The 24978-nt window shown below is 25.3% G+C and overlaps 1 long non-coding RNA gene across 1 annotated transcript; it reads left to right on the top strand.

The window, feature by feature from the left end:
* The first annotated feature begins 7003 nt into the window (after positions 1-7003).
* LOC113558441 lies at positions 7004-11231 on the top strand. Its single transcript, XR_003405642.1, has 3 exons — positions 7004-7126; positions 7572-7748; positions 11175-11231. It is a non-coding gene; the product is annotated as an uncharacterized LOC113558441 (long non-coding RNA).
* Positions 11232-24978: the final 13747 nt, after the last annotated feature.

Raw genomic sequence — 24978 nt, forward strand, 5'->3', positions numbered from 1 at the left:
TCAACATACACGTCATGTCCTACGTAACTATAATTGTCAAGATAAAAATAAAATGCAGCTAAAATCTTTCCAAAAATAAAAACGAAATTGAAACGCTTATAAAACAAATTTTCACTATATTTTTGATATTTTTTAATTGCTGCAAAACAACTCAAATAGAACTTATAGCACCTTAAGTACCTATTACCTACATTTTTAACAATTTGTATTTTTAAACAAATATTTTACCTTATATATAAATAAAGTAATCATAATAATGTTTTGATTTTCAGCTTTGACGATGGCTTATGAAAGGAAATTGCATTTTGTTTGTACTTTTGACTTTTTGAGAGGTAAAAATTGAAAATTCTCAGTATTTCTTAGTAATTAAAATACCTAATCGGAAAAAAGAAAAAAATGTAGTTTAACATAGGAATATATTTTATAGGCAAAATCAGTTTTTGACAAAATTTTGTTTTTTTTGGTAGGTTTAACTGTAGATACTTTAATTTTTCATCAAATGTTTATATGACCAGTTTCTACCCATGATACATTTTTACAAAATATTTTAACTGTTCTTGAATAACCTACATGAAAATTGAATTTTTTTGTTATTTTTTTCTATAAAAATTAATAAAAGAATCAAGTTTGGTCAAAAACTTGAAAATTGTATACAATGTGCCTACTGTGAAAAGAACTTATAATACCTACTACCTACATTTTTAACAATTTGTATTTTTAAACAAATATTTTACCTTGTATAAATAAATTTAAAATAAAATTGTCCAATACAATTTATATGACTATATATAGGTTACTAAAATTAAGTAAAAAGGTCCATTAGCTTAGTATTGTTTCATAACATATTGAATGTTTGTACAACAGGAATAATAATTTTAAATTGAATGTACGTATAATTGCAGTGTATTAAGAATACACCGTTTTTTTTTTTTTTTAAATTACTTTAAATTATTAAATATAAACAACAAAATTGCAAAAAAAAAATAGTTTATACAATATTTGAAATCAATTCAAATATAACTTTAAAAACTTTATTATGTAAAACATAAAAAAATGCCCATTAAAATGTGTTTTAATATTTTTTGAAGTTCTGTAGTGAATTAACTATAAAAGATAAAGTTCTAAATATCTTCACTGCATTTCTCCTAGCCAATGTGAATGTAACAAGAACCCAAATAACAAAATCCACTCTCCAGTTTCGAAGATCTATCTCACTAAATGAAAATAAAAATAAAATACATTATACATACATATTGCATACAATTAATAAATTTCAAAAAATCGAAAACCAAGAAAGTTTACATGCCAATCCCTTACTTAGCAAGCGTTTTTTTTCTATGAATTTCAGGAATTCAAATGTTAATAAAATTGGTTAATACATATCACGAAAATTAGAAATTTTCTACGGCTTAGGCTTAAATCAATACCAGGTTTATCATAAGTAATTTTTACTAAACTTCAAAAATCTTAAAAATTATATAAGCACAGTTTTTTAGTATAAATTTTAAGTTCAAACTTTGATAGTATTGGATATTTAAAATGGAGAATTTCGATTTTAATTATTTTGGTGTCATTAAAAAATATTATTCATTTAGACTTGGTAAGTTTTACGAAATATTATTTTGTTATAATACATTTTTTTAAATATCTAGTTTACTTTTCAGCTATTGCCTATTTTTAAAACGAATTTATTTACACCGTTCTATCACGGTAAGTTGGTATTGTTTAAAAAATTATTAACACCAATATATGATAAAAAAAGTGCACACGAATTGTGTACCATAAACCGGTAGACGAACTTTTTTAAAAAAATTGCGTCCCGGATGTGTTACCTTTTCACTTAACATTTTTTTTTTAGGTTTTCAGTGGTTTCAAATTTATTTTTTATTTTTAAATTTTTTTAAAAATAATAATAATTAAATATTTATCATTATACGAAAATTTGTTTTTAGTAATTTGTACTTTTAGGCCGGAGCTATACAAAGTGTATTAGCTTAAATAAAATAAAGTGATAAAAATGTACATACTTTGAAATCACGTTACACTATAAAATAAAGTGATACAAATAAATCATACACAAATATAATACAGTGAAACTTTCATACAACAAACTTCCATTTTACGAAATTTTCTGTATTATTTTTTAATATTTTTAAGAACTATGACCTTCATTGTTAATGAATACGTAATTCTATTTAACGAATTCCTCAATAGTAGTATTGGCTGCGCTTCGGACGACGGACAACACGGCGGAATACGTCGTATATAGCTCCATCCTTATAAATATTTTCGATAAAAATATTGGTAGAGAAAAATACAAGAATTAGGCTTAGCTTCAGACTATATCCTGAATAATGAAATTGTCAAGTACTTAGATAATATGACGTTTGAATTATCATTCCTAGAACCAGAGTTTACTAACTATTTTGTAAATACATACATAAATGAAAATTTATGTTAATTGTTTTTATACAAGTATACCTGGCATATCTTTATTATGGCAATATCACTTTAGGAGCTACTTAAAATAATTTACTGTAGATGAAAAAGTAACACGAAGGACGTGCACGAAGGACGCAAGTCCGGGATGCACTTCGTTCAAAAAGGTTCGTCTACTTATATTAGTACGCAATTCGTGTGTACCCGTTATAAAATATGTATACCTACTAAGGTTGTAATTAACAATACAATAAATGCGGTGTTTTCGTCAACAAGTAAATCGGCCTACCGTATTATTAATAATAATTAGTAATAACTAATAATACATTATTTACTAGTATTATAGTAATATAAATAAGTATATAATATAATATTTAAATACACTTACTTAATAATGAAGACGACATTCCTTTTCTGCTCAGAATCGTTTTATATAGGTATTAAATGATTTATCATTGAATTAAAATTTGAAACAACTATTACAGTGATCAAATCATTTAATAAATACCAAATATACTGCGTACAGTAGACCTATGCTTATAATAAGGAAATTGTAAATAAGCAAATAAACTAATAGTTATTTCTGTTGAAATTTCAGAAATTTTCTTCACAACTATTATACGTACAATAAAATAAAGTAAAAATAATGGTAATAATAAAAATAATTGGATAATTTTAATGAATATATTTTGCACGCATTTATTATATTTTATTAATAAAATCGTATAATATTTCAGATTGTTTGACTAATTATAGTACATTTGTTTTTTGTATCCTTAACCATTGATCATCATTTGTTTCCAATTATAAACAACGTATCCATTTTCGTTTTCTTTCCAATTACTTCTGGTGAAAATGTATAGCTTTCTTAACGAATTTCTCTCGCAATTCATTTTTATTGTAATAGATTGGTAGACTAAATTAACTAAATTAATATCTAATATTCTTCATATTATTATTATTATTATTATTATTATTATTTTTGATGGAAAAGCAACTGCGCGTCATATTATTTTAAAACCAATGGTGTTTCTTTTTTCTTTTAATAACCACTTTATAACAACATTATGTATGTTCTGTATAAAAGCTTGTAGTGTCGTATTTTCCAAGCACCGGACCACACTCCCCCGATCTAGTTTTAGGCCAACTTAAATATGTTTTCGCATCTCTTGTCAACATTATCCACACTTGTGAAAATCTTTGTTGTTTACATATTTTGATAGGTGGCGCCGAGTTATCGACCGAGCGAATATTTTGTGTATAAAGCAGGCTAGCAATGTAGACAAAGGGTCGTGTTTGAAAATAATTTCCACAAAAATAACATAATGTTACTTATTTTTCTATTGTGACTTGAATTTTTAATTGCCTGTACACCATTCAATTTTACTCGTTTCTCAAACTTTTTTATTGAAACAAAATTATTTCAATTTTAAATGAGATTGTATAGTAGTAATACGTCGTAAATTTATTATTAAATCATATTTTATTTAAACAATGTTTCTGACGTATATTATTATTTATTGGGATTGGAATTGGTAATATTCTATTTATTTCTTAAAACGCAGTATTTAAATTAAAAATATTGAAAATAATCAATGTCAAAATATTAAACATTATGTTTTTATTATTCATAAAAAATCATTACAATAATGAATACATTTATAGTTTCGAAAGAAATACAGAATAATAATAATTTATTTCAAAATTACAAAATCATATTTAAAAATGAAAAACAATGCATGTATAAGCTACAATAAATGTAATCTTTATAATAGAATATCATCTTTTAGAATTTAAAAACTATCTTAATGTTGTTGTAATGTTGTATTTTATAAAATAAATATAATACATGAAATAATGATTTTATGAAATTATGATTTATTTTTATTTAGTTTTTAAAGTTTCCCTCGAAAATAGCCACTTTTTGGATAGATTTACATTCGTCAAAATAAAATAATTAAAAATGACCTCATATTTGGTATGAAATATATGCATTGATTATTGTCATTATTTAGGTATATAAAATATCAGAGACTAATATTATAATTATAATAAATGATAATACTGTTAGAAAATAATATTATATGCTACGATAATTTTTTCTAAATTAAGAAATATTATTTTGGAATAATAATTTTAGCTATAATATTTGTAATGTAAAATGGAATTACTTATACCACTTATCACTTAAGCCTAACCTATATTTTAAAAATCCATTATTCAAAAATCTAAATAATTTGAATGGTTTTGATTGACATAACAAACATATTATTAACCATAAACAAAATTAATTAAATCCCTCGAAATGAATCAATAGCAGTGATAGTATTATAGAAAATTTAGTTACATTACTTAACATAATATTATTGTATAATTAATGAATATTTTCTCAGTCGATTAAAAAAAATACACACTTAAACGCATTATGGTAGATAACTATTATTATTTCAATATAAAATGATTCAGTATAATACCATTTAGTTCTGTATTAAAAATAGCAATATTCTACCAATATGATTGATCGTTGTTTAAAGTTAACGTTGTGTTATCCAATCACAAACTGTTTCCTATGGATTTGATATTCATCGCTATTAAACTTGTGTTTATTTTATTTTATATTTTCGTTGCAGTTTAAACCTCTGGAACTGAATCAATCATAGTAATCAAATTTTGCCTGTTGCCTAATACCATATATTGGTTTTGGATTTTACTACCAAGATTAACAAAACTCTCAAAATCTACAAGGACATTTGGATTTGATTTTTGATTTTCATAAATATATATATATATTATTTTTAATTTTAAATAAACTTGTATTAATTTATCACTTTTCTATGTTTAATTGTACCTGTGATGTAAAATTGTATTTATCATTGATTACATATGTATGAGTTAAAGTAGTTATATCACACGAGATTAATAATTTGTCTAAAATCTTGATAAAAGTAACGGTTGTTTATAATTTTGGCCAAAACATAACACATAGACGCATATCGAAAATAATTCAAAAGGAAGCTTAATATACTCCGATTTTTAATTCGATTGTTGATAATTATTTAAATTATTCGATAATTATATATTATGATTACCATAAATAAAATCACATGTAGGTTAACTTCAATATATATAATATATAATATATTTATATGTATGAACTTTTCATTCACATAACCGTTGGACCCTTGGCTGAGTTTCAGATACACATTCCAGCTACAATTTATTATTATACAGATAATTTGCTTCATGAGCCGATCTTACACATTAGTTTTCTTCTAAATATTAATTTTTTATTAACTGTCTATCATTCTAGAGTATGAATATGTGATGTTGGGTAATAAAATACGCAATCAAGCTGTGACGAGAATTCGAGATCATAAAATGATACATTAATATAAATTGTATCAATAAACTTTTTATTAGGGTTGATTTTCGATACTTTATATGTTAGCAGTTTCTTAAATTTAAAATTTATTGTCTACACTTATTAAAATATAAAAACTTGAATTGAAAATATTAAAAGTCATAACGTAGTTCAAAACCGTATAGAACGTATCTGGTATGTAATTTATTTGTATTTTGTATATATATATTTTTTTTTGTCAAAATTAAATTTAGGTGGATGTTTGATATTGACGAATGTAATAGACAAACATAAATGCCCATAAAAAAATACTTTACGCTCCAGCTTGTTACTTTCATAGTATGGACTATGGACACATTTTATAAATAAATAAATATTTAAGAGTTCAGTGTATACGATTCGTGAAAATAAATTTCGATATTGTTTACGTATCGTACGTGCTAACATATTAATATTGGTCTACATGGCGCATATGGAATTCGATTTATATTCTAGCCAACCATCAGGTGTTTAATTAAAAATATAATATATCTTTCTTAAAATAAATCATATTTTTTCAGGGATATACTATAATCAATTATCTGTTTAGTAAGCTGTATGTTGGAAAGTAATTAATAAAGATTATAATATTATACGCGAGTTATTATTTTATTGGATTTTATATAAATGAAAAAGCCTAACAAATACAATAATATTTGTTAACAATATATTTTAATATTTTATTTTCTCCGATAAAAATATTATGATGTTGAAAGTTTTCTATATATTATAAGATTTTAGTACATTATTAGTATCTAAATATACAAAAATTATAATACTTTAATATTTAGAATTAGGATTATTTAATGTGTGAATTATGTATAAAGTTAAAAACACTTCATAAAGACCTAAGCCCTGATAATAATTATATTTAATTCGATTATTTATCAGTGTTAAGACCTGCTAGTATATATTACTATATTAATATATTTAAAATTATTTTATAGGTACTAATTATGAGAGGAACCCTAAAGCGGCCAATGTTCCACCATGGTTGAAGGAAAAATGGGAGGTATCAATGTTAATCAAATAAATATCGATATTTTATTAAAACAAAATTTATAAAAATTTTAAGGTAATAACTACTTAGTTTTAGTGCCATTAAAATAAAAATGAATACATTTGATGAGAATTTATGGCCTATATTACAAAACATAATTTTATAGGTATGATATGGTGACGTGAGTGAAACGAGTACACAACATCCAGTCCGTGAATCCTATCCAGTTTTATATTTTATACAATTGTCGCGGTGAACAATTTTTAAGAAGGTAAAATTGATCAAAGGTTTGTATGCGTTAAATAATATATTTTAGCTTAATGTTTTTAAAGTATACTTCGGGTACTTTACTCTGGTATTAAAATTGTTTGTAAGCAACTATAGATACTTAAATTACTTATAAATAGTTTAATCGTGTTTTTATCATTTTTTATTATAATTACATATTTATAAATGTGTATTTTTAAATTGGTTAATTAATATTTTTTTTATTTTTTTTACTAAAACCAATAGCCATAATATTATTTCTACGTTTAACTCCTTAATAAATGTTAATACAAAATACTGTTCAACACAAGTAATTAAATATATACTATATCTTATTCATTTTATTTTTTCAAAAACTATGGTATACAAGAATATAAATATAATATAGTTGAGTATTTTAAACAATATTATTAGTTAAGTTGTAGAATGAATGTACTAAAAAATATTTTTTTTTCAACTTTACAGATTAAAAAAATATATTGGGTTTATATATTAAACGTGCAGATATTTTCTCAAGTAGAAAAGCTAAAAGTTACTCTTTTCACAAACAACCATTCAAACACAAATTACACCAATTCATTGAGGAACAAACACGGATAAATGTGATGCGTCATCGAAAATTGCAATCAGCTTTTTTTTTAGGTCACTAAAATATCTATTGGCTAAACCGATTACAATAATATACTAATAAGTCTATAATGTGTTTAACATACTCGATATTTGTTTTAACATTTTAACACTTAATAACATAATATTCTGCTGTATTTATTACTTATAAGTATGTATGCTATAATCGAGATAAAGTTTTCACGCTATTGTTTAAGATGTTAATAATGTGCGAGTACAAGAATTTTAACTGGTATTTATAAAAAATGACATTTTAAACAAAGAAAAGTATAAATACCTAAATCAAAAATGTTCATTGAAAGCATTTTTTATAAAATACACATTTTTGTTTAAAATTAGAAGGTACTCTAGAAAATAACTTTTTAATGAACCATATCATATTATATTATTATATAATCTCATCTGTTAGATTGGTTTATTAGAGACTTGATTATATTAAAATATAATCGGAATAATGATTATATTATCTTAAAAGTATGATCCTCAATTCTAAAAATAAAGATTTCGATGATTAACAAATAGATTAGTTTTTAATATACATTTTTAATCACACAATATTATTGAATAAGTTGATTTAATTCAATAATAATCAATTATTAAAAATATTTTACATTATTTATATTTAATACTTAAAAAGTACACAATTCATTTTCGATTGATTGGACTATATTATTTATATTATTTTTTAAATTGAAAATTGGTAAATAATGTTTTAGCTTAATTTCATACTTATTAAATTTATATGGAACCATTTAAACAACAATTAATATATTAATAAATAACACAATTTGTGATGACTGATGATATTGTATGTAGTATTTAGTATTCTTAAAAATGAATATGGTTTAAAAATGCTTGAACAAAAAATGCTCCGATCTTCAACTGTGAAGGTGGTTTTTGATACCAAATGTTTCAAAGTCAATTTTGTTTATAAAGTGTAATTTAAAAATAAATAAATAAATACTTAAAATTTTCACCAACTGTTATTATAATATTAGCAATTTCTATACGTGATAATATTTATCAGTTTATCACAATAATTTCATTTTTATTGACCTATTTAGATCTATTTATTGTTTGAGATTTTTTTTTTATATAAATTTCGATAAAAAATTATTCATTCGGTTAAAAACTTAAGAAATTTAATTCCTACAATATTCATTGTAAGTTTATTATAGGTATACCGATTGTTTAACTATATAGACAAAATAGTTTTTTTTATAAGCATTTAATGTTGAGTTGTAACAAGTGTCAAAATCATGAAAATTTGCAAATTATTTTGTAGATAAAATTTTCTAAAATCTTTCATATTCTTATCTAAGATCTGACAATTTATTTATAATTAAGTTTCTCATTAGTTACTATTCTTGGTTTTAAAAAAAGTCAACTCTTAAGTCTAAATCCTTGGATATTTATTTTGAGCTGCTGAAGTTTAAATTTTGAATAAGATATTTACATGTAGTATACAACGATCTCTCATTAATTTTCTGATTCTGTTAAGCTACATAATTTATTGAACGATGTATTACATCATTAATTATTTTGCTATAATTTACAAATATTACTTGACGCAATGATATTTTCAAAATGGGTTAATTCATTTTAAGATTTTTGTTTATACGATCAACTTATTCATATTGTTTTATGGTATTGACTCAAAAGTTAATAACAATTACATAATAACTACAGTATAAATTATATTTATTATTATTAAAATATTAAAATATTAATAATATGATGAAAACAATGTTTTCGTTAAAAATAGAATCACTTTACCTAATACTATTATTAAAATAAATTACATTAATAGCAATATTAAAAAACATTTAATGTAATGTACCTAGTTATATAAACTAACAGACGACTACGCTCAGAACCCTTTTTCATATACAATTATATTATTAAATTCAGATTTAACTAATTTATTATAGACTATATTTACTCTTATCTTTGATAAAGCATATCAGTTAGGTTATTTATATAATGATGAAATTTATTTTAAAATAATAAAAAATATAAAAATATAATTATTATTACAATTAATATAAGTATTATACTGTTGACGTAATTTTAACAGTTTATATATTTACTTATCTCGATCTCAATATTTCAGGAACAGAATTAAGTGGCTTCTCATAATAGTTATTTAATTTTTAATTAAACCATTACCTTAAAACTATGTTATTTAAATTTTATGAAATACATACATTTTAAATAATATTTTATTTATTCAAATATTACAACGTTATACATTGTTATTTTTTAACAGAAATAATTCACTAATTTTTTTCTCAAAATTCTTAGTATAACTGGACTATTGATTTACAACTGTTTACTAATAAACTATATTTTTTCCCGAAATTTTTTAATAATATACACTAAATATAAAGCCAAGTGTTATAATAAGTAGTATTTGCCTAATTTTTGTAAGTTGTATAAAAATTAAACATACCTGAAAAAAGTTATATACGTAAATGAAAAATTAGTGATAAGTTGTTGTAAGTCACTCATCCTTCAAACATTTAAGTGAAACAATCTTTCACTGATGTTCCATTATATGCTCAGTATATTATAACGTCACTTAAATCACCATATTTCACTTTCAGAAGTTTCCATTTTTTTTTTTATATTATACATTTATATTAACATATTATTTTTTATGAATCTCATATAGTCCATCGACATTAATTTCCTATTTATATTTCTGTACCAAATATTTTGGTATTTATATTAAACATATTTTCTAAAGTGTAAGAAAATCAAACACAGATAGTACTTTATTTAATCAATTATATTTTTTTCAAACTTTTTATTGATTTTCTCGAAATTTGAAAAAAATATAGTTATCATTGAGAAATCATCAATAAGTCTAATTGTATTAAAATTTGTAACGAATGATTTATATATTTATTATATCCAATAGAGAATTTTAAACAATTTGCATATATCTAACTTCATGCTACAAAAAATAAACTTGAATGTCGACTGTATTTTTTCTATTTCATTCAATTAAGTTAAACTTGTTGAAGAAACTACGATAAATAATGCATAAGTATTCAACATTTTAATAATGCCCCGTCTTGTTTTTCGTTTCCATACAATTTAAATGAGATAAAATTGTTTTATTTATTATCATCACATATCAATCGAAAATAAATAAAATAGTTATTACAATTTAAACAAATTAAAAATACCTATATTATTTTATTATTATACTACTAAAATGTACCAAAAAAACACAAATACGAATTGTGAGTAAATAAAGTAATTCAAAGAAAATATAAGTGACGTCGCTTGACGCGCGTAGAGTATAAAATTTGAGTTTACTCTTGAAAAAACGATATTTAATTTCATACGATATTAAATACGTATAGCATGCATTAAATATTAATGATTATTACAATAATAAAAATATTATATTGACTTAGGTCAATTTTACAGGCAATTTCAATTCGGAGGAGTAGAGACAATCGTATAGGGACAGGATTTCAAAGCGTACGGGGAAATAAACAAAATGAGGTAAGTTATAAAAACGATGGACTGTGGTTTACCAGTTATGTTATTGACTTATTTTTTTTTTTATTATTATTTTAACTTTATATTACATATTTTTTGAACATTTGAAATCTTCCTAGAAATTTTCAATGAATTTAAAAAATAATTATTGTCAACATAAAAAAAAAATATATATATTATTTTAATTTTGGTATTTTATTTTAAGATTAATATTGAAATAAATTTGATATATTATGTGTTAATTAATCTCTTAGATATAACCTGCAAGTACGATAGTATTTACAACGGTTTTTAGCTATCACAAAATGCCTGCCTACTGAGACAAGAAAATATCGATTCAAATCTCAGACTATTGTTATTATTGCTGTTATGGAGTTATGTCATAATATGTACCATAACAATGTATCTTGTGCTTATTTTTATCCACACTAAGTAAGTATCAGGCTTATTACGCCCGATAAATTTTCGTAATTGGATCGTTTTCGTAGTTGTGTGAGTGTATTTGGAGAAAAATATATCTAATTAATGTTCATATTGTCGAATTTAAAGTTTGCCACTTAAAGTGGTATTAAATTTCATAACATGTCAAATACATATTTTCTTTTTTTGATAATTTTCGATTACATATTTTTAATTTCTGTGTATGTTTAATCCGTTTAGTACATAATATTATCATGTGTAATTAAAAAAATATCATGTATATTTGACTAGTTTTTAACGCATATGATTTTACACTCTAATTATAAGTATAGTATATTATATACCTACGAGGACAACGGATTTTTACCACCATTCGTTGTTTATCCTCGCAGGACAGAAGCTAGTCGACTATCAAGATAAAAATAAACTTACGAGATCTTAATTATTATTATTTACAACTTGGCGACGTTTTTACGTTACGCCACGCACCACCGCACCACGCCGGGGAAATAAAATAATAATATACCTACACACAAATACTATATTACTACTGAAGATGCGATTGTCAAGCCACGAGGATTTTCTGTTCAGTGTGCCGTGTGCTCGCGTGCGTTTCACGTTCGCCTTGATCCCGTCGCCCGCTGTTGCGGACCCGGAAAAAGATCGACGGAAAATCTCGGGGAATCGTATTAAGTGTGCACGAGTTATTAATTATTATGACTGTATATTTTTCAGAATTCAAAAGATACGATTTTATATTTTACCAAATGTTTATTAAGGGTGATAGGTAACAATTATGTATAATACATTATCGTAAAATAAAATATGCTGAAAAAAAATAATAAAACTAGTAAACAGAATTTACTGTAATGATTATGAATTTATGCATTTTCGTATTTTTGTTAAAAATAGTTTTTTTTTGCACATACCGCATACGATATAATATTTTTTACACTTCTTGAATTCACTACTATTAATAATAATTGTGATGAATATTAGATCTCGTATACACGATTAACTTACTCGTAATATTGTATTGATTTCCTATGAGTAAATAGTACTTATAGTATTTATTAAGTACTATTATAGCTTTTGCCAATCATATAACACAAGACTCATTTATTTTTAAAATTAATTATATTATTTTAATAATGACAAAGTAGTAATAATAACATAACTAGCTTAAAACATGATGTTAGGTATATAATATAGTATAATAATAAGGTCAACACTGAAAATTGTCAAGGATTAAATAAAAAAAAAAGTAATAAATATAACAATAATAATAATAATTTATAATATGTAGATCGTAGGTAATCAATGTTATAGACTATATATCTACATAATATTATATAGTATTTAGAATATAATAAACGCTCATTTGACATAGGAATGTTCGAAATTAAAAATACAATTTTAAATCGCATGTTATAAATTGTTGACTGTTTTTACGTGTTATATCGAAATAATTTATTTCAAAATAGAAAAATTTTAGTTTTATCTAAATTCATATGTTTTTGCAAAGCTTTTTAAGGTAACTTGTAATAATTTGAAATGAATAATATTAAATATAATATATATATACCAATAAATATTGACTTTTGAACATTATATTATTATTAGTTTTACTTTTAATCGATGTTTATATTTTTTAAATTAATTTCTATATTATGAATTCTTAGTTGTATATTATATTTCTGAACATCCCCGCGATTAACTGGTAAATAAATAAGTTTGAAAACAAACATAATAACTCGTGATAATTTGATTATTAAATCATAAAATATTTAGTAATTATTGAAATATTAACAGTTATGCTATTTATATGATAAAAATGTATTATAATTTACTACTTTTTAACCAGAAAGCTACATTTCATTGCGCTTATTATTTAAAAGTGATCATGTGCATATAACAATATTTTAATAGTATAAAGTAGGTATTAATAGTATAAATTTGCATGAGTAATGAGTATATAATATATAATAAGAATGAAGTCGTAATATCGTATAGTTAATATAATATATAATAAGAATATTGAAATGCATAGATATAATATTATTAGAGGATAGTAAATAATCAGTAGGTATACAATGCAATTATTGTACCTAAAATAAAACGAAGAATGTAATGATCTGAACGCTAATAAGTCAAGTACCTCTATAGTATGTCTGGTGGCGGTTGCATGGGAATCGCATCGTCTTCTTGACCAACCCATCTGAACGAGCCTCCTCTAATCTGGTTGCCACTGAGTAAACCTGTGAAAAAATGTACAACATTTTTAATCATCGAGTCAAGCGATCATCAAAATTTTACGCCGCCAGCAAAATAAAATACTGCTCGTTCTTACATGTAAAGTAAAAATTGTCGGTCCGGATCGTGACGACTCCCGTAATCTTGTTGAGGTGAATGTATCTCAGTGCTGGAAAATTGGGTATCGTAAACGTCAATGAATACGCCGACTCTCGGACCAAACGCATTTCGTAAATGTTGTTCAGCATGAATACCGTCGTGGACGCGAAAGCGATAGGGAAAGAATATTACGACGAGTGAAAATACGAGAAGAAAAAAGGCGAATAGCACTCGCGTGGTCGCTATTGTGGTGGTTGGGGGTGGGTGTGTTTGTAACGAGAGAGTTTATTGTATTTTAAACTGTGTGCTATTATTGTTATTATTATATTGTGTGTAGAATATTTTATAGTTATCGTGCTTATATATTGTTTTTTGTTATTAAAATATTATTTTAATGTAATACGGTTATACGTATTGTGTACAATAGTATTTTTCTTGTGGTTAGTTTAATATGTTTATTTTGTTTGTTGCCAGATGAACGTTACAAGACGAATGGCCGGGGCTCGCGGTAGTCGACTGGACTCTCCGGCAGAGTGGCTTAGGCGGCGTTGGCGGCGTTGTCAGCATCGGACGCATCAGCTGCTGCGGCGGGGTGGTCTGGCGCTGCCTGTTGTTCCTCCTGTGTCCAAATGCCGCTTTGCCAAATGCAGTATACGTAGTGCATAGTAGCCACGATGTAGAATACCAAGTCCAACATTGTGTGACACTGAACTCGCTGTATAGACACGGCTACGTCAAGTGCTGATCGCGTCTCGCAGTGTAATGCCTTGTCGACACGACGCCGCAGATCGGGGCCCGGCACACGGACGAGCGACGACGACCTTGTACCGTGGTCGAGGGTTTCCGGCGGCGGACCAACCGCAGTCGTTGTGGGTGTGTCTGGGCCTCGTTTCCCTGCGTTCCCCCACATCCGGCCGGGGGACCCGCTTCAACCCCCGACACCGAGCCCGGACTACCGAGCTCTACCTATAAGAGACGCGCGTTCGAGACGGCAAGAGGACACGCGGACGCTGCGCCGTCGTCGCGGCATCTGGTCTAATACGCATACGCGTGAGCCGTTTGCTCAAAAATCTAAAAATATCACTGTCTCGAGCCAGCGGTGGAGGTGCGTCATGGAGGCGGTATAGTGGAGGTGACGGTGACGGTGGCGGCGGCGGCGGCCAGTAGAGACGCGTGGATCCGATGACGTGCGCGGGGAGAGTTCAATCTTCGACTAACGCCGCCGCCGCCGTCGCCTTTGACACGGCGACGACACCGACGACGCACGCACGATGATGTATACATTTAGGAAATTGCGTGTCGGTCAAGAGAATCTTTTTTATAATAACATTTTACATGTGTATCGACGACGACTGCATATTTTATGTATTATACATATATTGTTTTCCCTTACCCACATAATGATATATAGTATATAATATTATTATCGGGAGTATGTGCACACATACACACACACACGCGCGCGCGCGCGCACGCTGCAGACCGAACCGGCACTATCGTATCTTACCGAATTGGCTTTTCGCCTTTCCCCGTACGTTCGGTCGACTACGCCGCCGTGTTTAATCCCCGTTTATGCAACTGTGTGACAGCGTGTGGTGTTCGTATATATACGTGTATTATAACACTATATGTTTACCTATGGCGTGCGCATTCGTAATCCGAAAACAAACCGTTAGCTAGTGTTTTTTGTTAGATTCTGTTTCGTAAAAAACTTCTGCGAACTTGTAACGAACCGTTCCCGGTATTATAATATAATATATGCACGCACGCACACACACACAAAGATATTATGTTTTTTTCGCCGGATCCCAAATCGAAAATTCTCACCGCGTTCTTTTTTACTCGATTTTCGTCGTTTGTCCTTCAAACACAATATTCACCGTGGGCACCTAATGTATTTTGTTTCGCGATGTTATATTATTATTATGTACATTTTTCAAAATGTATTTTTAATCGATTTAGTAAAAACACGAAAACGCCACACATAGTTATGTCGCCCCTAAATAAAACATAATTTGTCGAGTCGACTACTATTGCAGTACTGCGGGCGGGTATCTCAATACAGAGTGTGTATTTCGTAATAATAATATTGACGAGCGTATATAATATTTACCTATTTGCAAATCGTTAGAGATGTATGTATTTTGATAAGACACCAAGAAAATACGTGTTGAATTAAATGAAAAACTGAAAATGAAGTATATTTAAGTTATACCGTAATAATAGAACATAATATTGAAACAATTAAAGTCAATAAATCATGCCCAAACAACAGAAAAATATTATACCGTAATTAATTTGTACTAATAGTTTTTCAAAATGAGTAGTAAGGAATAATTATTTGTCATTAGGTTTAACGATGGTAGTGTAATAATATGAATTCAGAGTAATTAAGAAGTTATGTTGTTTTATTTATTTAAAAAAAAGTAAAAATCAAACAAAAGTTAATCGGTAGTATTGTGAATAATAATATAATAAGATTAATTATTATGTTATTGCTTAATTAAAATTTATAGAAAATTTAGAATAAATAATTGATGTGATGATAACTGATGTTTGATTATCATTACTGTGTTTTTATTATACGATAAGTATGTATATTGGTACTATTATAGGTACTTTAATCTAACATAATATTATATTAATTATTTCAAAATAATTAAATTTATTATTTAATAAAATTGATATTTTTTAAATCAAAATAATGTAACTTGAATAAGCCTATAATAATTTAAACGTACGTGATAGATTTACTTGAATTTCACTATTTAGATTATAAATCAATAAATCAGTTGGTATTCCAATATTTTTTTTTATTGGGTTTGTGATTTTCTAGTTAGTTATTAGGTATTTATAACTTGCTTTTAAATTTATACGGATATTTAATTTTATCAAAGTATAGTATACTTATAGTATATTTTTTTTAAAGGAAATGTTTTAAAAATTGGTATTGACATTTTAGTACTTTAATTTCACTCTAAATTGTAGTTATAATGCTATACCTAATTATCTATTTATTTGTAATTTTCACCACTAAATAAACATAATTAATTATTAATTTATAATTTAAAAACATCATTATAAGAGTTAATAACAAATAACGTAATTGATTTTAATTATGAATTGTGATACGGAAATATTTATATACTACATTAATAAGGAATACCTAAATACAATTATGTTGAATGTTCGTTTTTCTGAACTTGTATTTAAATTTCACCTAACAATAAATAAAACAAAACGTGTAGTAAAATAAATTTGGTGGCATATTTCTAATAAAATATAAATAATGTACATCGTTTAAATTATTTAAAAAATCAAAATATTATTAGATTTTTATTTTAAAACCGTTTACAGTCAAAAGTTGAAAAATATATGATATATTATCATAATATTGCTCTCTTCTTTTAAACGTTACAAAATATATTTAATTTTATTAAGTATTTATTAAAAAATGTTTTTATACATTAAAGCTTACTTTGTAAAGATGCCATGTTATTTTAACCATTACGCAACTATTCTGATATATTTATATTACTTATTTCGTGTATTAAAAATAAGTTATTTCTATGGTTATAAGTAAAATATAAAAATATTTAATCATACTTTATAAAGTAACCTATAGTGAGATAAGCTTAATTATTATATATCTATATCTATATCTGTCTATATATATAGATATAGATCATATTTATATCAAAGTCTAAATGATAAATTTGTTTTTCTTCATTTCCTGTGTTGTTATAAAAGTATTTAAGCTACCAGACATATTTAACTGTCACATGCATATCGCATATAAGGGCTCAATTTTAGGAAGTATAAATGTATTTTTTCACTTTTTTTTGTGACTTTATAGGAAGAAGAAACGATTATTTCTATCTAAATTTTATTCACTTAATTATTATATTAATATGAGATATTTGTTTAACTATCTACTAACTTTTGATACATACAAAAATATATGTGTATATATATATATTTAAAGCAATTATAATCTGACTAAGTTCCTTTGAATGATTTTTTTTCTTCAAATTTGTCAATAAATTTATAGATTATCAAAAAGTCTTGTATGTGTGAAAATGAACACTAATCTGGTTCAACCTTTTTATTCAAAATATTATATTAGATTTAATACGTTTTATACCACTATGATGTATGGCAGTGGTTCCCATTAAGTATGATGTCACGGACCCCTACCTAAAACTTAAATTGGTCCGGAGACCCCTTATTTCTAATTATTTTAAGTACTTATTTTTTAATTTTGTGTAATTACGAAAATTATAAGCATTTATAATAAATTCATTGTAGACCTTTTACGCGATAATCAAGTTCAATAGAGATAGTTTAAAACTTTTCAAAATACCTAGAATTTCAAACCACAACGAATTTAATAATTCTACTAAAATAAAATAAAAATATCACTTCAGTATAACACACGATTAAAGATATATCTACACAACCACGGACTCCCTAACATCAACACGAGGACCCCTGGGGGTTCGCAGGACCACCGATTGCGAACCATTGGTGTATAGTATTATTAGTTTATTAATCGAAATACTTTAAACAAAAATATTATATTATTGTTATATCTACAACCTCATTAAAACATATTATTGAAATAATATTTAGCTATGTACTCTCGTAAAATAAATAATACAATACGGCATATAAATACGGCTCATGTATAAGTTTTAGGTGTAAATTATATTTTTAAAATACTTACGTATAACGTCAATTTATGTTTACATTATAAAAACAAATGTATCATCAATTATTATTAAATTTCGATCCACATCTCAATAAGTCCACTTAGTATTCGCTTTGATCTTTGCTCCGTATCAGACGACATATTAGGTATACAAATTGCTCATCTCTGTCAAAGTGACATAATATCTTATAATAAGGTACAGCATATTGAAATACATAACATATTTAAATATTAAAATATTTATTGTAACATATTTTGTATTATAAACACCTGACATTTTACATTTTGTCTTAGTGTATCGCTTATAACAGACAGAAGTCAATTATTTCAACGCATAATATATTATATAATAATTATATATGAAAAGAAAAACGATAAATGTCTCTAATATTTAATTAAATACAAACAAAGCACATAATAATATAATACTACTATTGAGTGAACATACGATTTGATTTATTATTGTAAAATTACTATGTTACTTTAATTTGGGGTGTTTTAAACCTAATAGCTAGGTTAACCAAGGAAATACGGTGAATAATAATATAAACAACTAATATGATTAACATTTTTGTGCCTAAATTTTTTTTTATTTACTTGAAGATAAAATATATTATAAATTATTTATAATTTAACTATAAGTAGGTACCTACCAAAAATGTTTGAGAAACGAGTTTTAAATTAAATTAAATTACATAAAATTATGTTATGTTTCATTTAATTTATTAATAATACTTTGAACATAGTATAAAACCATAATATTTGCTTGTCTATTCCTCGTAAATTAAAAATAAAATTCTATTAAGTTCAATAATTCTTAAAAAAAGATATTTAGCAAGATGCCTGTTGATTAATTTTTAAACAAAAATATAACACGTTTCCGTTTTTATATTTTATAAACATGCTTTTTTTATAACGAAATGAGTAGGTACTATGTTTTTATTAATTTTTTTTCATTAGGTAGGTATCGTAGAATATTTTTATTCAATTATTATTGTATAGAATCATTAAACCACTTAAATAAAACAAACAAAATATGTTCTAAGGCACATACAAAAAACTGAAAAAAAAAACATAAAACTACACAAAGAATAAAAATATTGTATAAATATTTTAGTTTATGATTTAAAGCCTTTATATTTTATATAAATAATAATTAAAGGACAAACATTATTGAGAAATTAATACGTAACTTTACTTAAATATAAAACCCTGTACAATATAATTATTATTTGCTTGATCGAAAAATTTAAAAATGCGAAAACGTAATTTGTTCATTTTTATATGTATTGAAATAACAGATAAGGGTGTATAATATAAGTTACTCAGTCTGTTAATTACTTTATTTAATGAACGTGTTGTACTAAAATATAAACCATATTTAGTAATGATTACAAGTTTCAGAATTATTTATGTTTTGATTACGTTTAATTCGAAATATCAACTGAGTATTCGATTGCTAAATTAATACGCATATACGAATAATCTACTTTAAATGTGAGTGGTTTAATAATTGTATATTCATCTCGATCTCTGTACTCTTTGCTTCCAGTTGCTCGAAATATTTATTTATAATTTTTTTTTTTTTTAATGTTACTTCTATAATTGATTATATGCCACGTGACAAGTTAAAATCTGGATCCCAAATAAGTAGCTCAATTCGTTTCAGAAAACAGATAGCCAAAAGTCTTCCTACCTTATGCTAATTTATCAAATCCGTCGAAATAAAATAAAACGAATGACCACATGATATAGAATTCATTTGAATTTAACTTTTTATAAGTAAACTGTATGTTGACAAGATACAATTTTGTATTACCATTTTAGTGGTACAGAATACAACATTCAACGCAATACGACCTTATGTGTCACACGACAATTTTAATAAACTTCTCGTGTGAGGTCAAGTATTTTTAATTTAAGACATGGCTAATTAATCAAATATCATGAATTCAATTTACATTTATAAATTTATGATTTATGATAATTTTTAGTCCCTTAACTAAGGCATTTACATGACGAGTTATAATTTAAAAAAACGAGGAAACAAGATAACTACTCTGATGTATATTATGTGTCGAGTATACTTTTTCATTGAGCCATCTTGGCATTTTATATATTTGCACTTCTATGAGAAATATTTAATTTAAAGACTCTTCAATTTTTTAGTACCAGTATATAGGTACCTATGATTTTTTTTTGTTAAATGTTCAAGCGTTAGATATAAAAATCGAAGACCTTATAAGTTTGTAATTATAAAGCAATTTGTTAATTTTCTTCACTATTTTATCAAAATATCAACTTAAAATACTTAAAAAAAAAATTCTCATATTTATTATTTATATCTGTATTTTTAATGTTTTTAAATGGCTCTTTTAAAATGTATTTATATGGAATCTTGTTTTAAATTTTTTAAATAAACAAAACTTGTAAATCGATATTTATAGAAAAACCTGAAAACAGATACAAAAACCACAAATGTCAAATGATTATAAATAGCTCAAAAATAGTTAAATTAATATTTTTAAAATCATAGCATGTGTGGAAACTATAATATATAATTGTTTGTTAACAATTTAAACAATTTATGGCAATTCGTTTAAAATTACAACAGAATAAGAAAACCGATTGATGATAAATTAATATTATTGCGTGAATATCATGCCATGTATCGTTAAAATGTATACATCAGAAGCTTATAAGTTATAACAAATATTTATGCAATAATTTTCAATTTTTTACTGTAATTCGTTTTTGAATTACAACAAATTAATAAAATCTATTTTGTGCTTTTTCCCCATTTGCAATTGGAAACTTTTCAAATAGTTGATAATTTAATCCATGTTATGTTTATAATAATTACAACAAATTATTATATCAATATAAACTGATGAAACTGATTATTAATACTAAAAAAAAATTATAACTTATTTTTCTCCTTTTAGCCATTATATGCATAAAATAATGTTAAAAACATAAAAATAGCTAAATAATATCGAAAATTCAAAAAAATATTGTAAAATATGTAAATGTAATAAGTCAAGATCCCTGATTATAAGTCTCAGGGACATACCAATTTTTACACAAGGTCAAACTTTTTTTTAAATTTGATCAAAAAATAAAGGGTCTTGCCCGGTCAATTATACAACAAGTATGATAAGGTTTTTAATAGGTTACGAATGTAAAGATTTTATAAATATTTCTGAATATATAGGGTAAGGACATCAAGATAAGAATGATAGAATCGATAGAGTATGTTTGTACACAATAAAAACCAGTTTGTAAGTACGGATTTGGATGTGCCAAGTTTAAGGACTTATACTGGCGGGTAAATTGTGGACGCTTTACATTTTTCACAACATTATTATGGATGCCATCATATGACAAAAGATATTATTTTATATCTAAATAATGCCATGACTGCAGACAAAATATTTCAGTTAAAAATTCTCAAGTCGGTCTACTGGGCCCATCAATTATTAATTTTATTGTCGGTTTATTGTTCGGATGTCTTAAATTAGCTACGAATACGCAATATCTATATAATTGAATATATATATATATATATATATTTAATATATATTGAAAAATAATAAAATGCGATCATTAATGATATTTAACTGAAATTATACTTGTAAAATTACTAAAATGAGTCAATTGTTTTTATAAATATAAGTTTAAATAATTCCCACATTATAAATAATTGTGCTAATGTATTTTTAAAATTTTTATACAAAAATAACAACAACTTATGTGAGATCCTATATTACATTTTCAAGATATTGAGACAAGTAAAAATAGTTTTTATCATAATTCAAAGAAAAACAATTAAAATTGTCCATTGTTTATAAATAGTACAATCAATTAATATTTCGAAAATTATAATATGTATAAACACTTGGTGAAAACTTTTAAGTTTTGACTGTTAATTGTTTTTGAGTTATAAAAAATAAGAAATACATTTTGCTAAAAATTGGTTTTTACTAATAATTTCTGTTTTTCCTCAATTTATGTACTGGGAATGTTTTACTTTTGACCAATCCCTCCCAAATAGATTCAATTTGATATCAAAAATCACAATCAAAGTTGAAAATTAATCCATTTTTACTGTCTTAAAAGATGCAGAAAGATATTAAAAATAAATAAAAACATACATAATTTTAAAATAAATACGTTCATCGCTCTGCTTAGAATTTAAAATTTACATATTATAATATTCAAAATAATACAATAATATTATGATATAATGTGTAGGCACTCATATAAAATACGAAATAATTGTAATAAATATTTACAAAATACCGGAGCTCTGTATGCATATTTTAAACTACAATAACAATTCAAGACTCGAGTACAATGTACAATAATTTAATAATAACAAATGTTTAACGTTGTAACTATAATAATTACTGCAGATCAGTAAAATCGACTAATAAAAATCATAAAAAATAATAAAAAATCGGAGTTTGTCGTTTGCGCTTTGTAAATTTTTACAATAGAAAGGTTATATAGGTATAGCCGAGATAATACTAATAACTGACAACTTTCAACCACGGTTGTAGATTTATAAAGTATACCAAAAACTACAAATGGGCCAGAATCATTTCATAGGCATTATAACGGACAATTTTATTCCGCACATCCATCTGTTTGGATGGTAAGATCATTTGATCGGCTTACTTACATTTATTCATTTCAGGTACTTGAAGTTTTAAAATAAATTCAATTGGAAAGAGAAATCGAAATGAAAGAAGATTAAAAATACCGTACATAGGATAACAAATTCCAATTTACCGTGATAAATTAACCTAAATAACATAGGTAATGACATGTATAATAAAGAAGTAGGAGATTGTCAAAGGGACGATTCTACCGTACACGTGCCGTGTTAAGAAACCAGCGTGTGGCATTCCTCGATGTCCCACACACAGGATTAGTGGCGCCGAAGAGAAAGGCAAAAACCATTGTTAAAGACATCGGCCTGTTGTTCTCTGGCCGACCACGACGGCCGCCAGATCCACGTCGATAATCAGTACCAGTGCGTTGGCCGGCTACCATTATCCGTGCACGATGCGTGTCGTATTATATTTTCGTAGTGTTTCAGTTTTTTTTTTTAATTTTTAACATATTCTTTTTTAATTTTCAGAAATACAACATTGAGTCAGACGATACATTTCTTCAGTTCTCGGACACGTTGGACCTCGAGAATTCTCCAAGCATTAAGAAGAAGATATTAGGCAACACAGTGAATAAGACAATAATTATTACGTGATATTATTATTTTCCAATCATATTGTTTTTTCTAGGGCAGGATAATATCCGGATAATTATACGATATTCACTATATTCCTTTTAGTTTGGTTGATATTTTTGATTTAATTTTTTATAATCATATCTTTTATTATGTGATATTTTAATTTTATAAATATATATGTATCATTGTAAAATTAGATGTCAATTAAAAGTGACTATATTATTTTTTTTTTTTTTTTGTAGCTTTGTAAATTTGATTATTTCAATTGATGTTCTACATAAGGTTAATTAAATCCTATTTTAAAAATATTCGATATAGTTTGAATAATAAATCAATCGATAAAATAATCGATTCTATAAAGATGTGTTTTATTTCTGTTTAGTATTATGCGTCTTTTTACGGGAGGAGTAAAATTAATTTAATTTTAAACGTTGAGGGTGGTTTCTGATTGAAATTTTTATCTAGTTGTTACATTGGTAAAGGTTGGGTGGTAAAATATTATTATTATAAATTTTAAATAATCAGGAAAAATTAATCAAAACAATAACTTTTACACAATTTTTAATAAAATTGATTTTTTGTTATTGTAGTTGTTGTAATTAAAAAGTCCATAACTGTTAAAATTTTTAAATTGTCATCAAATGTTTATATTTCAAATACTATAACTTTTTTTATAACATTTATAAATATTTTAAGATTTTGCCATTTTTTAGTTTATTTTAAATGTATAGGATATAATTTTTTTGCTACTAAAAAATCTTGAAACGTTTTAATATAAGGTATATCTTAATTTGTAATAGACTAGTAGCATTTAAAATATATGAGTGAATTTTTTCTTATATAACCATTTATGTTTAATTATGTACGATATTCATTAATATTACAAAAAATTGAAAATTAGTTTTAGTTGTTTTTTTTTGTTGGTAACGAACTCTTCATTTTAACGTAATCATTTTATTAAAGCTTTACTTTTAATTTTTTTTTTTTTTTTT

Source organism: Rhopalosiphum maidis, chromosome 3 (genome assembly GCF_003676215.2).
Source record: "Rhopalosiphum maidis isolate BTI-1 chromosome 3, ASM367621v3, whole genome shotgun sequence".
In the NCBI taxonomy this organism is placed as follows: Eukaryota; Metazoa; Arthropoda; class Insecta; order Hemiptera; family Aphididae; genus Rhopalosiphum; species Rhopalosiphum maidis.